The following is a 13,214-nucleotide window of genomic DNA, read 5'->3' as shown; positions in this document are numbered from 1 at the left end:
CCTGAGATCAATACTGGACTCTGAGCTGAGATCAGGAGTTGGGACACTTAACCAACTGAGCCACCCAGGAGCCCCTAGAGATTTTATTTTTAAGTAATTTCTATACCCAATATGGGGCTCAAACCCACAAACCAACTGAGCCGGACAGGCACCCCTCTTTAGATGTTTTTTAGAAGTTCAAATAGAAATCATTAAAGAATGAATAAATAAAGTAGAATGATATAGTGAAATGACTGGAGATTTTAGAATTAAAGAGATCTAGATATGAATCCCAATATAGCTATTTACTGTATTATCTTAGGTAAGTCATTTAACCCTGATAAACCTAAGTTTTCTGAACTGTAAAATGGGATTAACAGTATCTACTCTCAAAAGATTGTATAGAGGGGCGCCTGGGTGGCTCAGTTGGTTAAGCGTCTGCCTTCAGCTCAGGTCATGATCCCAGGGTCATGGGATCCAGCCCCGCATCGGACTCCCCACGGGGAGCCTGCTTCTCCCTCTCTCTCTGCCTACCACTCTGCCTACTTGTGTTCCCTCTCTCTGTCAAATAAATAAATAAAATCTTAAAAAAAAAAAAAAAAAGATTGTATAGATAAAGGGAATTAATGCATGGAAAGCTCTTGGAACAATGCTAAAAACGTAAGCATTTAATATAAGTAATGTAATAAATATAATGTAAATATTCAATATACTAGCTCTTTTATATAAAAAAAACAAGCAGAGGGGTGCCTGGGTGGCTCAGTCGTTTAGTGTCTGCCTTCGGCTCAGGTCATGATCCCAGGGTCCTGGGATTGAGCCCCGCATCAGGCTCCCTGCTCAGCAGGAAGCCTGCTTCTCCCTCTCCCACTCCCACTGCTTGTGTTCCTGCTCTCACTATCTCTCTGTCAAATAAATAAAATCTTTAAAAAAAAAACAAGCAGAGTGCATAATTCATAGTAAGCATTCAGTAAATGAGAGCTCTCACTAGGTCTTCATGTGATCAAAATTGCATAAAGTCAAATGTAATAAGGGAGCAAAGACTGCAATGAGGCAACCAAAATAATCAACATATTGAAAGTGGTGGGGTTATAATGAAATAGAGACCAAAAAAAAAAAAAAAAAAAAATACAAAAGATCAATGAAACCAAGAGCTGGTTGTTTGAAAAGATAAAGAAAATTGATAAACCTTTAGCCAGACACAAGAAGAGAAAAAGAGGACCCAAATAAAATTAGAAACGAAGAAAGAAGTAACAATCAACACCACAGAAATACAAAGAACTGGAAGAGACCACTACAAAAAATTATATACCAAAAAACTGGACAACCTAGAAGAAGTAGATTAATTCCTAGAAACATACAATCTTTCAAAACTCAATCTGGTAGAAACAGAAAATCTGAGCAGACAGATTACTAGTAATGAAATTGAATCAGTAATCAAAAACCTCCCAACAAACAAAAGTCCAGGACCAGAAGGCTTCACAGGTGAGTCCTACTATTTAAAGAGTTAATACCTATTCTCCACAAACTATTTGAAAAAGAAGAAAAGGAAAGCTTCCAAATACATTCTATGAGGCCAGCATTACCCTGATACAAAACCACACAAAGACACTACAAAAAACAAAAAACCAACCAACCAAACAAAACACCTACAGGCCAATATCCGGCATACACATAGATGTAAAAACCCTCAACAAAATATTAGCAAACCACATTCAACAAACATTAAAATGATAGTGCATCATGAGCTGGTGGGACTTATTCTGGGGTTGCAAGGATGATTCAGTATTCACAAATCATACTCCACATTAACAAAATGAAGGATAAAAATCATACTATTATCTCAATAAATTCAGAAAAAGCATGTGACAAAGCAATATCCATTCATGATACAAACTCAAAAAAGTAGGGGTAGAGAAATTATACCTCAACATAATAAAGACCATATGTGAAAAACCCATAGTCAACATCATACTCAAAGGAGAAAAACCAAAAACTTTTCCTCCACGATCAGGAACAAGACAAGAATGTCCACTCTTGCCACTTTTATTCAACATAGTATTGGAAGTCCTAGCCACAGCAAGCAGGCAAGAAAAAGAAACAGAAAGCATCCAAGTTGGTAAGGAAGAACTTTATTACTATTTGCAGATGACACACCAGTATATAGAAAACCCTAAAGATTTCACCAAAAACCTATCAGAAGGAATATATGCATCCAGTAAAGTTTCAGGATACAAAATTAATGTACAGAAATCTGTTACATTTCTATACACTAATAAAGAAGTAGCAGAAAGAGAAAATAAGAAAAAATTCCATTTGCAATTGTACCAAAAAGAATAAAATACCTAGGAATAAACTTGAGGAGGTGAAAGACCCATACTCTGAAAACTGTAAGACACTGATGAAAGAAACTGCAGATGACACAAAAGGAAAGATATGCCATCCTCATGCATTGGAAGAATTAATATTATTAAAATGTCCATATCACCCAAAGCAATCTATAGATTCAATGTAATCCCTACCAAAACACCAACAGCATTTCTCACAAAACTACTAAAATTTGTATGGAACTGCCAAGACCCTAAAGAGCCAAAGCAATCTTGAGAAAGAAAAGCAAAGCTAGAGGCTTCATAATGCCAGGTTTCAAGATATACTACAAAGCTATAATAATCAAAACAGTATGGTACTGGTATAAAAACAGACACATAAATTATTCCAATTTTAGTATACGTGCTGCCAAAGTAAGCACAGTAGACACATAAATCAACAGAACATAACTAAGAGTTCAGAAATAAACCCATGTTTATATGGGCAATTAATCTACAACAAAGGAGGCAAGAATATAGAATGGAGTGAAGACCGTCTCTTCAATAATTGGCATTGGGAAAACTGGACAGCTACATGCAAAAGAATGAAACTGGACCACTTAAACTATACACAAAAATTAACTCAAAATGGATTAAAGACCTACATAAAACTCCTAAAAGAAAACATAGTAATTTCTTTGACATTGGCTATAGCAGTGTTTTTCTAGATATGTCTCCTCAGCCAAGGGAAACAAGCAAAACTAAACTATTTGGACTACACCAAAATAAAAGGCTTCTGTAGAGGGGTACCTGGTGGCCCAGTCAATTAAGTGTCCAACTGTTGGTGTCAGCTCAGGTCATGATCTCAGGGTCCTGGGATCGAGCCCCACATCGGGCTCTGCACTCAGCACAGAGTCTCTGCCGGAGATTCTCTCTCTGCCCCTCTCCCTCTGCTCCCCCTTCTTGCTCTCTCTCTCTCTCAAATAAATAAATGAAATGAAATTAAAAAAAAAAAAGAGCTTCTGTAGAGCAATAAAACCATCAACAAAATAAAAAGGCAACCTACTAAATGGGAGAAGATATTTGCAAATGATATATCCAATAAGGAGTTAATATTCATAAATACATAAAGCACTTCTACAACTCAACACCAAAAAACAAATAATCTGATTAAAAATGGGCAGAACAGAAAGACGTGTATCATATGACCTCACTGATATGAGGAATTCTTAATCTCAGGAAACAAACTGAGGGTTGCTGGAGTGGTGGGGGTGGGAGGGATGGGGTGACTGGGTGATAGACATTGGGGAGGGGTATGTGTTATGGTGAGCGCTGTGAATTGTGTAAGACTGTTGAATCACAGACCTGTACCTCTGAAACAAATAATACATTATATGTTAAAAAAAAAAAAAAAAGAAGAAGAAGAAGATAGCAGGAGGGGAAGAATGAAGGGGGGGAAATCGGAGGGGGAGATGAACCATGAGAGACTATGGACTCTGAAAAACAAACTGAGGGTTCTAGAGGGGAGGGGGGGTGGGAGGATGGGTTAGCCTGGTGATGGGTATTGAGGAGGACACGTTCTGCATGGAGCACTGGGTGTTATACGCAAACAATGAATCATGGAACACTACATCAAAAACTAATGATGTAATGTATGGTGATTAACATAATAATAAAAAAATGGGCAGAAGACATGAACAGACGTTTTTCCAAAGAAGACATACATGAAAAGGTGCTCAACGTCACTAATCATAAATGCAAGTCAAAACCACAATGAGATATCATCACATGCCTGTCAGAATGGCTAAAGTCAAAGACACGAGAAATGAGAAGTGTTGGCAAGGATATAAAGAAAAAGGAACTTTGTGCACTGTTGGTGGAATGTAAATTGGTACAGCCACTGTGGAAAACAGTATGGAGGTTCCTCAAAAAATTAAAAATAGAACTGCCAGTAATTCCACTATTAGGTATTTACCCAAGAAAACCAAAACACTAATTTGAAAAGACATATGCACTCCTATGTTTACTGCAGCGTTATTTATAGTTGCCAAGATACAGGAGTAACCCAAGTGTCCATTCGTAGATGAAGGGATAAAGAAGATGTGGTTTATATATACAATGGAATATTACTCAGCCATAGGAAGAGGAGATCTTGCCATTTGTGACAATATGGATAGACCTAGAGGGTATTATGCTAAGGGAATTCAGACAAAGACAGACAAATACCATATGATTTTACTTATATGTGGAATAAAAAAATAAAATACATGAACAAACAAAAAAAAGCAGAAACAGACCCATAAATAGAACCAACTGAAGGCTGCCGGGGGGAAGGAGACAGGGGGATGGGCAAATGGATGAAAGTGAGTAGGAGATACAGAACTCCAGTTATGGAATGAATAAGTCATGGGGATAAAAGGTACAGCATAGGAATACAGTAAAAGTATTGTAATACTGTATGATCATAGATGGATGCTATGCTCACACTTGTGGCGAGCATGGCATCACATATAGACTTGAGTCAATATGTTGTACACCTAAACTGATGTAAAACTGTGTGCCAACCATACTCCAATTTTTAAAAAAATCACCAAAACCTCCAGGGGGAAAAATGTGGTAGGGTTACAGCAATTTCTTTACAATGTTTAATTTGTCCTTTCCAGGAAAAATAAATTATCTAAAAACACAAACCAAGGACTTGAGGTCACTTTCAGGTACCCGGACACACTCCATTAGGTAGGCTTGAAAGCCAGATTCTGTTCAGGGCCTAGAAAGCAGGGCCTGACAAGGGGCAAAGCAGAGGGGCCAGTGAACAGAACAGCCTCCCATGTGAAAACTGGTAAGTTACAACTTTGCCTGGTTAATTTCTTTATTTCTACTGCAGTATTTATTAGCATTCTGCTTAATAAGTAAATTGAAGCTTCCTCATTAAGGAAGGCATTTTAGTGGCAAGCTTGGCAATATGTAAATTGCTGAAAGTTACCCAAGATTTTCAGAATGCTGTCAGGACTCTGGTGCCATCTGCTGGCAACACTTCACGCAGACAAATTAAATTCAATAACTTGCTCAAGTGCTTGTGCCTGATGCTGGTACAAAGTAATGGGAAGCTTTGCCCCTAACTTCACTCCCAGGATTTAGGATGGTGAGACAAATACATGAATTGAACAGCCATTGAGTAGAAGTAGCAAAGCATCAAGTACTGACATGAGAGTTCAGAGGAAAGATGTAGCAGTGTGAGCAGAAGCCATCAGCGAAGACTGCCTGGAAGAGACAACTCTGGCTGTTTCTGAGGGGGCTTGGATTTGGCCAGCTGAAGGGGGAAACTGAAAGCCATTCACCTTTCTTTCCCTGAATTTACAAATACAAAGCTAAAGTGAAGACTAGCCTGAAACCTATTCACTGATTCATTGCAAACATTTACTGAGGGACAATCCCAGCTTCTCTGATCTGGAAAGTTAAGAAGCGCTACATCCCACCTATCTCTCCACAAGACTATACAGTTGAAATGATGATGTTAGGCGCTAACAATAAGAGCTAGACCATATTTAAATGGACTTTCAGATTTTTTTTTCACCTCAGAAACTAGAATTCATGAAAAACCAGAAAACAGCTCCTGTATCACATCCTCCCCTGGGCACCAGGTGCCTTGCCGGTCTGCCATGCTTGGCACTTCTGTCTTTCAGGATTCTCATCACTTCTGTATTGCTCTATGTTGTGTTGGTAGTGATCACCCACCATGCTTGGCTGAAAAGGAATATAAAGGATGAACTGAAAACTAAGTCCAGCTAGTAGAGCAAAGTAAGAGACTCGCAGCTAACAGAACAATCAGCTTGGGGAAAAATGCTGATAAATGGACAGAGGTCAACTGGAGGAAGGTGTCTAGGATATGCTTCACAGCTCTGGTCAATATTTTCATGAATAATTTGGATGAAAATACAGAAGATCTGCTTACCAAACTGTGGACAGCAAAAAGTTTAGTAGGAGCTGGGAGAGAACAAGACAGTGAACATGGAAGACAGAAGAAGCAAGATCCAAAATGAATAAAGCTTGTTTCTACAGTTCTTCTAGCTCTAACATTCTATGAGCCAGTAAGCTGAAATGAAGAACGAAAACTATATGATGAAACCCAACCAACTACCCAAGTATAGGATGGAAAAATGAGTGGCTTAATAGCAGTTCATGTGAAACAGATCTAGGGGTCTCAGCTGACCACAAATTGCCAGGGAATATATGCCAGCAGGGACACTGACAAAAAAGCCAAGGCACCCTTATGCTGCTTAACTAGGAATATGCCCAGAATGAAGGAGGCAGCAGCTCTCCTGTTCTCTGCTCTGTCAAAGCATTCTTAGGGCCCTACAATTAAGTCTTGGGACCACACTGTACAAAGAACATTGACAAATATGGCCATAAGGGAGCAGCCAGGATTACAAAGGGTCTAGAAACCAAATTACATAATGAACAGCAGAAGGCACTAGGACAATAGACCTGGAGAACTACAGGGAGGCATAGCTGTTACCTTCAGTTATCTGAAGATCGTCCAGAGGCCCAATAAGGAGATATATGCAGTGTAGTTCTTGTGAACAAGTATGACCCCACACATTGCTAGAATACCCTATAGGGCAGAAACTTGGTTTTCAATTCCCCCCTACCATGCCCCTGCAAACAGTCACCTTACCACATGAGGCAGACCATTCCATTGCTAATAGATGTGCTAGATAGTTCTTCCCTGATGCCTACCTGAAAAATCTGCCTTCGTGTACTTTCTGCCTCTGGATCCAACTCTTGTCCTTCAGAGAGGCACACAGTACATTTACTTCCCATTTCTTATGACTACTCTTCTAATACCTAAAATTTTGTCTTTTTCCCCAAGTCTTCTCTCCAGGCAAGAGTCAGTCAAGAAATAATTTAACAAACATTTACTGAGCCCCTACCCCGCACCATACTAAGGACTGCAGAATCCAGAGATAAAAAACTAAACCTCCTCAAGAACTTAAGACTACCAAGGAGAAAAAAAACAATTATAATGCAGTATGATAAATGCTATAATGGAGTAAGCCCTGGTGGCCCAGAAAGTGGAGGAGAGGCTTTCACTCAACATGGGGGAACCAAGGCTTCCTGAACAAAGCAACCTTTGACCTCTGTCCTGATGGCCTAGTAGGTGTAAGTAAAGGCATCACGATGAGTGAGTGTTCAAGATGAGGGAACATGGTATGTCTGACAAAGTACAAATAAGGAGGGAGGTGTGAGAAATGAGCCTAAAGAGTAGGCAAGGCTCAGAGAAGGCTGATGTATGCATTACACATAGAGAAGTTTTACTTATACTCTGGGGAAGAAAGTTTTTCTTTCGCATAGAAAGTGGATTACCACCCTTTACCATCTTAGACCATATTCTCTAGTCACATCCCAGTAACCCTCTTAATGTGTTGGTCTAAGAAAAATCTATAGTACTTTAAAGATTTCTAGGTAGGAGATTTTGCCATTCATCCATCCCACAAGGGAACTGCAGTTCAGGGGACAGGAGTTTAAAAAGATACTGTTTTTGGTAACAGAAATGATGAAAGCTTCTCCCTGGAGATCTTTAAAAATAGGATAGACACTTTTCCAGGCATAAACTTACTCCTTCCCCTAACATCCCTGTGGGAGCTAAGGAGTGAGTAATACTAGACTCTGAACAGATGATGAAAACTGAGCGACAGAGAAGCCAAAAAGCAAGCTGGGCCTGGGCTAGTTTCTAATCCAGATCTTCTGTCTCCCAAGTCCTGCCTCCTTGGCACCCATTCACTTTTGAGTTTCTGATAAAACCCTGGAAAGGCTGAGAAGGCAATATGATGGACCTAGGCAAAAGTCACTAAAGAAGGAAAAATCAGGGGAGTTAAAAACAGAAATGACCATGGCAGAAACTGACAATTTCCTGGAGCTTTTGAGAAACCTCAAAAAATGGTTGAGTGCTCATATGAGAAGAGCACTTAACCAAGAATCAGATTTTGGTTTTATGTCCAACTCCCCAATTTAATGGTCATGTGCTCCCAGCAAATCTCTTCAGGATTCTGCACTTTGGTTTACTAATCTGAAAAATGGAGGTATATCCCTATCCTTACTACCGAATAAAGCCACTGTGGGGTTCCAATGAGATATCAGACGAGAAAAGTATTTTTTTAAAATATCAACAAATTGCAACTATAAGCAGCTTAAGGTGGTAATACTACTGTTGCTATGACTGAAAAGAACAGTACCCTGAAATTTAAATACAGAAAACAGTAGGACCTTTTGCTCCTAAATAGCAGTTAATTTAGATGCAGTTCTTTTAACGTTTAGGATGGACTTGACCTCCTAAGTTACAAAAAGATGTTTGATACTTTTCACAGTGAAACCAGTGGATTGGCATACTTGCTCATAATCAGCCTAATGGCTGGCAGCATCCACGCTGCTCTCTGGCAGTGCTTCTCATAGAGGGTGAATTTCCTCCCCAGGGGACATGTGATGAAGTTTGGAGACATTTTTGGTTGTGATGATTAGGAGAGGGGATGCTAGTGGCATCTAGTAAGTAGAAGCCAGGCATGCTGCTAAACATCCTACACATGACAATCCCCCACAAAAATATAATCATCGGGCCCAAAATGTGAATAGTCTCCCTATTGAGAGACCTGGTCTAGGAGAATAGAACTAGTGTTTTTCCACTCAGGGGTCATGTGTGCCAACTGAAAGTCTGGGTTGCCAACTAGCACTAGGGAAAAACAGAAAATTTCATTCAGTTTGAGAGAAACAGAGCCTTATCAATTAATTCCATCATTTCTCAGCATGCCCATAAGAAGCATTTTTTTTAAAGCTCTGGTAGCTAATCTCAAACAGTTCATGTTTCTACTATTTGACAATAATCCCAGTGTCTCTCCTTTACACAACATTCTCTGGGGAGCCATTTTGCTTTGATTCTTTTTTAGTCCCATTCTTCACCCCATAGACATTTAATGTGTTTAACATGTATATTTTTGTTTGTATCTGTTCTTACAAACTGTATTTTTTGTGCATGTGTTTTGATTTATTAGTTGGCACTGTGTCTTTCTCTTTGTTACTTTTTCCACTCAGTACTCTGCTTTTAAGATCCACATGTTGTTACAGGTAAACCTAATGTGTTGCTTTTAACTGCAATGCAGAGTCATGATATGCATCCACCACATTTTACTTATTTATTCAGATACAAATACCCAGACTGCCTCCAACTCTTCAATTAACTGCCATAATTAACATTTATTTTTTTTTTGGTTAAAGATTTTTATTTATTTATTTATTTATTTATTTGACAGAGAGAGACACAGCGAGAGAGGGAACACAAGCAGGGGGAGTGGGAGAGAGAGAAGCAGGCTTCCCGTGGAGCAGGGAGCCCGATGTGAGGCTCTATCCCAGGACCCCGGATCATGACCTGAGCCGAAGGCAGGCGCTTAACGACTGAGCCACCCAGGCGCCCCGTAATTAACATTTAAATCAATACCTCCTCACATGCCCCTTTAGGATATGTCACAAGATATGTATATATTCCATCTGACTGAATAGTGCCATGCTGCTCTCCCCATAATACCTGCCCCATCTTCATATCTACAAAGAATACACAAAAGTTCCTAAAGCCTCTGACCCTGCCAGCAGTTGGACATATCCAGCTTGTTAGTCTAGAATATCAATTATCATCAGTTTTAATCATTACTAAACTCCTATTCTGCTATCAGTTAACTTTGCCTATGGTCCCCTTTACAGAACAAATCCCCTTAATCTTTTTTTTTTTAAATAATTTATTTATTTATTTAAAGAGGGCACAGGGGGGTGGGAAGGGCAGGTAGAGACAGGGAGAGAGAGAATCCCAAGTAGACTCCACACCCAGCATGGAGTCTGACGTGGGGGCTCAATCCCACAACCCCAAGATCATGAACCAAGCCAAACTCAAGAGTCAGACACTTAACCGACTGAGCCACCCAGGTCCCCCCCTTAATCTTAATAATCAAATTTATCATATTTTTATGTTATTTATCTACATAATTTTTATTAACTTCATAGTTTTGCCTTTCATAATTAGATGTTTAATCTATCCTTAGTCCCCTTTGTATGCAGTGTGATACAGGTATCTAGTTTTAATATTTCTCCATATGGTGAGTCAGTTTTCTCAATACAATCTACTTAACAATAAATATTTTCTTCACTGATTGGTGGTTACACTTTTATTATGGTTTTTTTAAGATTTATTTATTTATTTGAGAGAGAGAATGAGTGGGAGGGGCAAAGGGGGAGAGAATCTCAAGTAGACTCCAAGCAGAGCATGGAGCCTGACACAGGGCTCACTCTCACAACCCTGAGATCATGACCTGAGATCACGACCTGAGCCGAAACTAAGAGTCAAATGCTTACCTGACTGAGCCATCCAGGCTCCTCTACGCTTTTATTGTATATTAAGTTCCCATTATACAGGGATCTGTCTCTGAGATCTTTACTCTGTTCTACTAGTCTATTTGTCTATTCTTATGATATGTCTTAGTATTTGAAAAGGCAAGTCTGTGTCTTAGGAATTGCTTTCTTGGGGCGCCTGGGTGGCTCAGTTGGTTAAGCGACTGCCTTCGGCTCAGGTCATGATCCTGGAGTCCCGGGATCGAGTCCCACATCGGGCTCCCGGCTCGGCAGGAAGCCTGCTTCTCCCTTTCCCACTCCCCCTGCTTGTGTTCCCTCTCTCGCTGTCTCTCTCTCTGTCAAATAAATAAATAAAATCTTTAAAAAAAAAAAAAAAAAAAAAAAAAGGAATTGCTTTCTTGCTTTTATTTTTGAACCTCAAGTAGAGGGGGGAAAATGAGTTAACCAGAATCTCTAATGAATATTCCCATCATTAGTCATGCATGGACTACTTTTAATTTTTAAAAATTACTTTTAATTGTGGTAAAAACTCATAAAATTAACCATCTTAATCATTTTTAAATATATGGTTCAGTAGTGCTAAGTAATATTCCCACTGCTTTCTAACAGATCTCCAGAACTTTTTCATCTTACAAAACAGACACTTCTATGCCCATTAAATAACAACTCCCTACTCTCCCCCTCTGCCCCATCTCCTGATAACCACTATTCTACTTTCTGTCTCTGTGAATCCGACTACTCTAGGTACCTCATAAAAGTGGAAGACAAATATAAGCATTTGTCATTTTGTGACTGGCTTACTTTACTAAGCATAATGTCCTGAAGGATCACCATGTTGAAGCATATGACAAAATTTCCTTCCTTTTTAAGTTATTTTTAATAATATAACTACTGAACCCACCACCCAACATAAAAACTGGAACATCTAAAACTACTTATATCTATGTGCTCTTCTCTAGCCTATCCTCCAGTCTTCCATCCAACATCACCCTCATCCTGCATCTTGATTTTATCATTCCCTTGCTTCATAAAATACGGTTGTATTATGCATATACATATTTTTAAAACATATTCTTTAGTTTTCATTGTTTTTAGCTTTCTATGAAAGGTATCAAGTTACGAGAAGCCTTCTGAATCTTTTTTCACTCAATATTAAATTGCTAAGATTCATCCTTACCATTACTTGTAACTACAGTTAATTATTTTTTGTGTTGTTTTATATATTTCATGCTATATGCATGGTTTTATAAGTTACATAATATTCCATTGGTGAATACATCACAACTAACTTATCCAGTCACCCATATTTGGGTACTGAGTCATTTTTAAGTTTTTGCTATTACAAATAATGCTGTTATGGAAATTCTGATACATCCTCCTAGGATGCATATGCAAAAATCCAAGATCAAAATGAAAAGGCAACCTACTGAATGGGAGAGGATATTTGCAAATGATATATCTGATAAGGGGCTAATATCCAAGATACATAAAGAACCTATACAGCCCAACACCAAAAAATAATAATGAAAGAATCTGATTAAAAATGGGCAGAGGAGGGGCACCTGGGTGGCTCAGTGGGTTGAGCATCCCACTCTAGACCTAGAGGGTTTAAGCTTGGGTCATGATCTCGGGGTCCTGGGATTGAGCCCCGCTTCAGGCTCCCTGTGCTGTGCGGAGTCTGCTTCCCCTCTCCCCACTCTTTTTTTTTTTTAAAGCAGTTTTTTTTGTTTTGTTTTAAAGATTTTTTTTATTTATTTATTTGACAGAGAGAGAGACAGCGAGAGAGGGAACACAGCAGGGGGAGTGGGAGAGGGAGAAGCAGGGGGAATGGGAGTGGGAGAGGGAGAAGCAGGCTTCCCGCCGAGCAGGGAGCCCGATGCGGGGCTTGATCCCAGGACTCTGGGATCACGACCTGAGCCGAAGGCAGATGCTTAACGACTGAGCTACCCAGGCGCCCTATCCCCTCTCCCCACTCTTGCACGGGTGCGCAGGCTCTCTCTCTCTAAAATAAATAAATAAATCTTAAAAAAAAAAAAAAGATTAAAAAAACTGGGCAGAGGACCTGAATAGACATTTTTCCAAAGAAGACATACAGATGGCCAAGAAGTACATGAAAAGATGCTCAACATCACTGATCATCAGGGGAATGCAAATCAAAACTATAGTGAGACATGACCTCACATAGAATGGCTAGTATCAAAAAGAAAAGAAATAACAAGTGTTGATGAGGATGTGAAGAAAAGGGAAGGCTGGTATACTGTAAATTATTAGTATAGCCACTGTGGAAAACATTGTGGAAGTTTCTCAAAAAATTTAAAATAGAAATATCATATGATCTAGTAATTCCACTATTGGTTACTTACCATCCTCCCCTCCCCCCCGCAAAAAGAATCCAGTCATTTGAAAAGGTATGTGCAATCTCTATGTTTAAGGCAGCATTATTTACAATAGTTAAGATATAGAAGCAACCTAAGTGTCCAGTGATAGATGAATAAAGAAGATGTGGTATATATGTGTGTAATATTATGCAGCCATAAATAACAA

At 39.2% G+C, this 13,214-nt stretch overlaps 1 protein-coding gene across 1 annotated transcript in view; it reads right to left on the bottom strand.

Annotated features, from left to right (window-relative positions):
* The window catches only part of RNF121 (ring finger protein 121), an 82,296-nt gene that overhangs the window by 25,391 nt on the left and 43,691 nt on the right, over nucleotides 1-13,214 (bottom strand). The gene's annotated exons all lie outside the window — the stretch shown is intronic.

This window comes from Halichoerus grypus, chromosome 11 (assembly GCF_964656455.1).
Source record: "Halichoerus grypus chromosome 11, mHalGry1.hap1.1, whole genome shotgun sequence".
Lineage (NCBI taxonomy): Eukaryota > Metazoa > Chordata > Mammalia > Carnivora > Phocidae > Halichoerus > Halichoerus grypus.
This window is presented reverse-complemented; position numbering and strand designations above follow the sequence as displayed.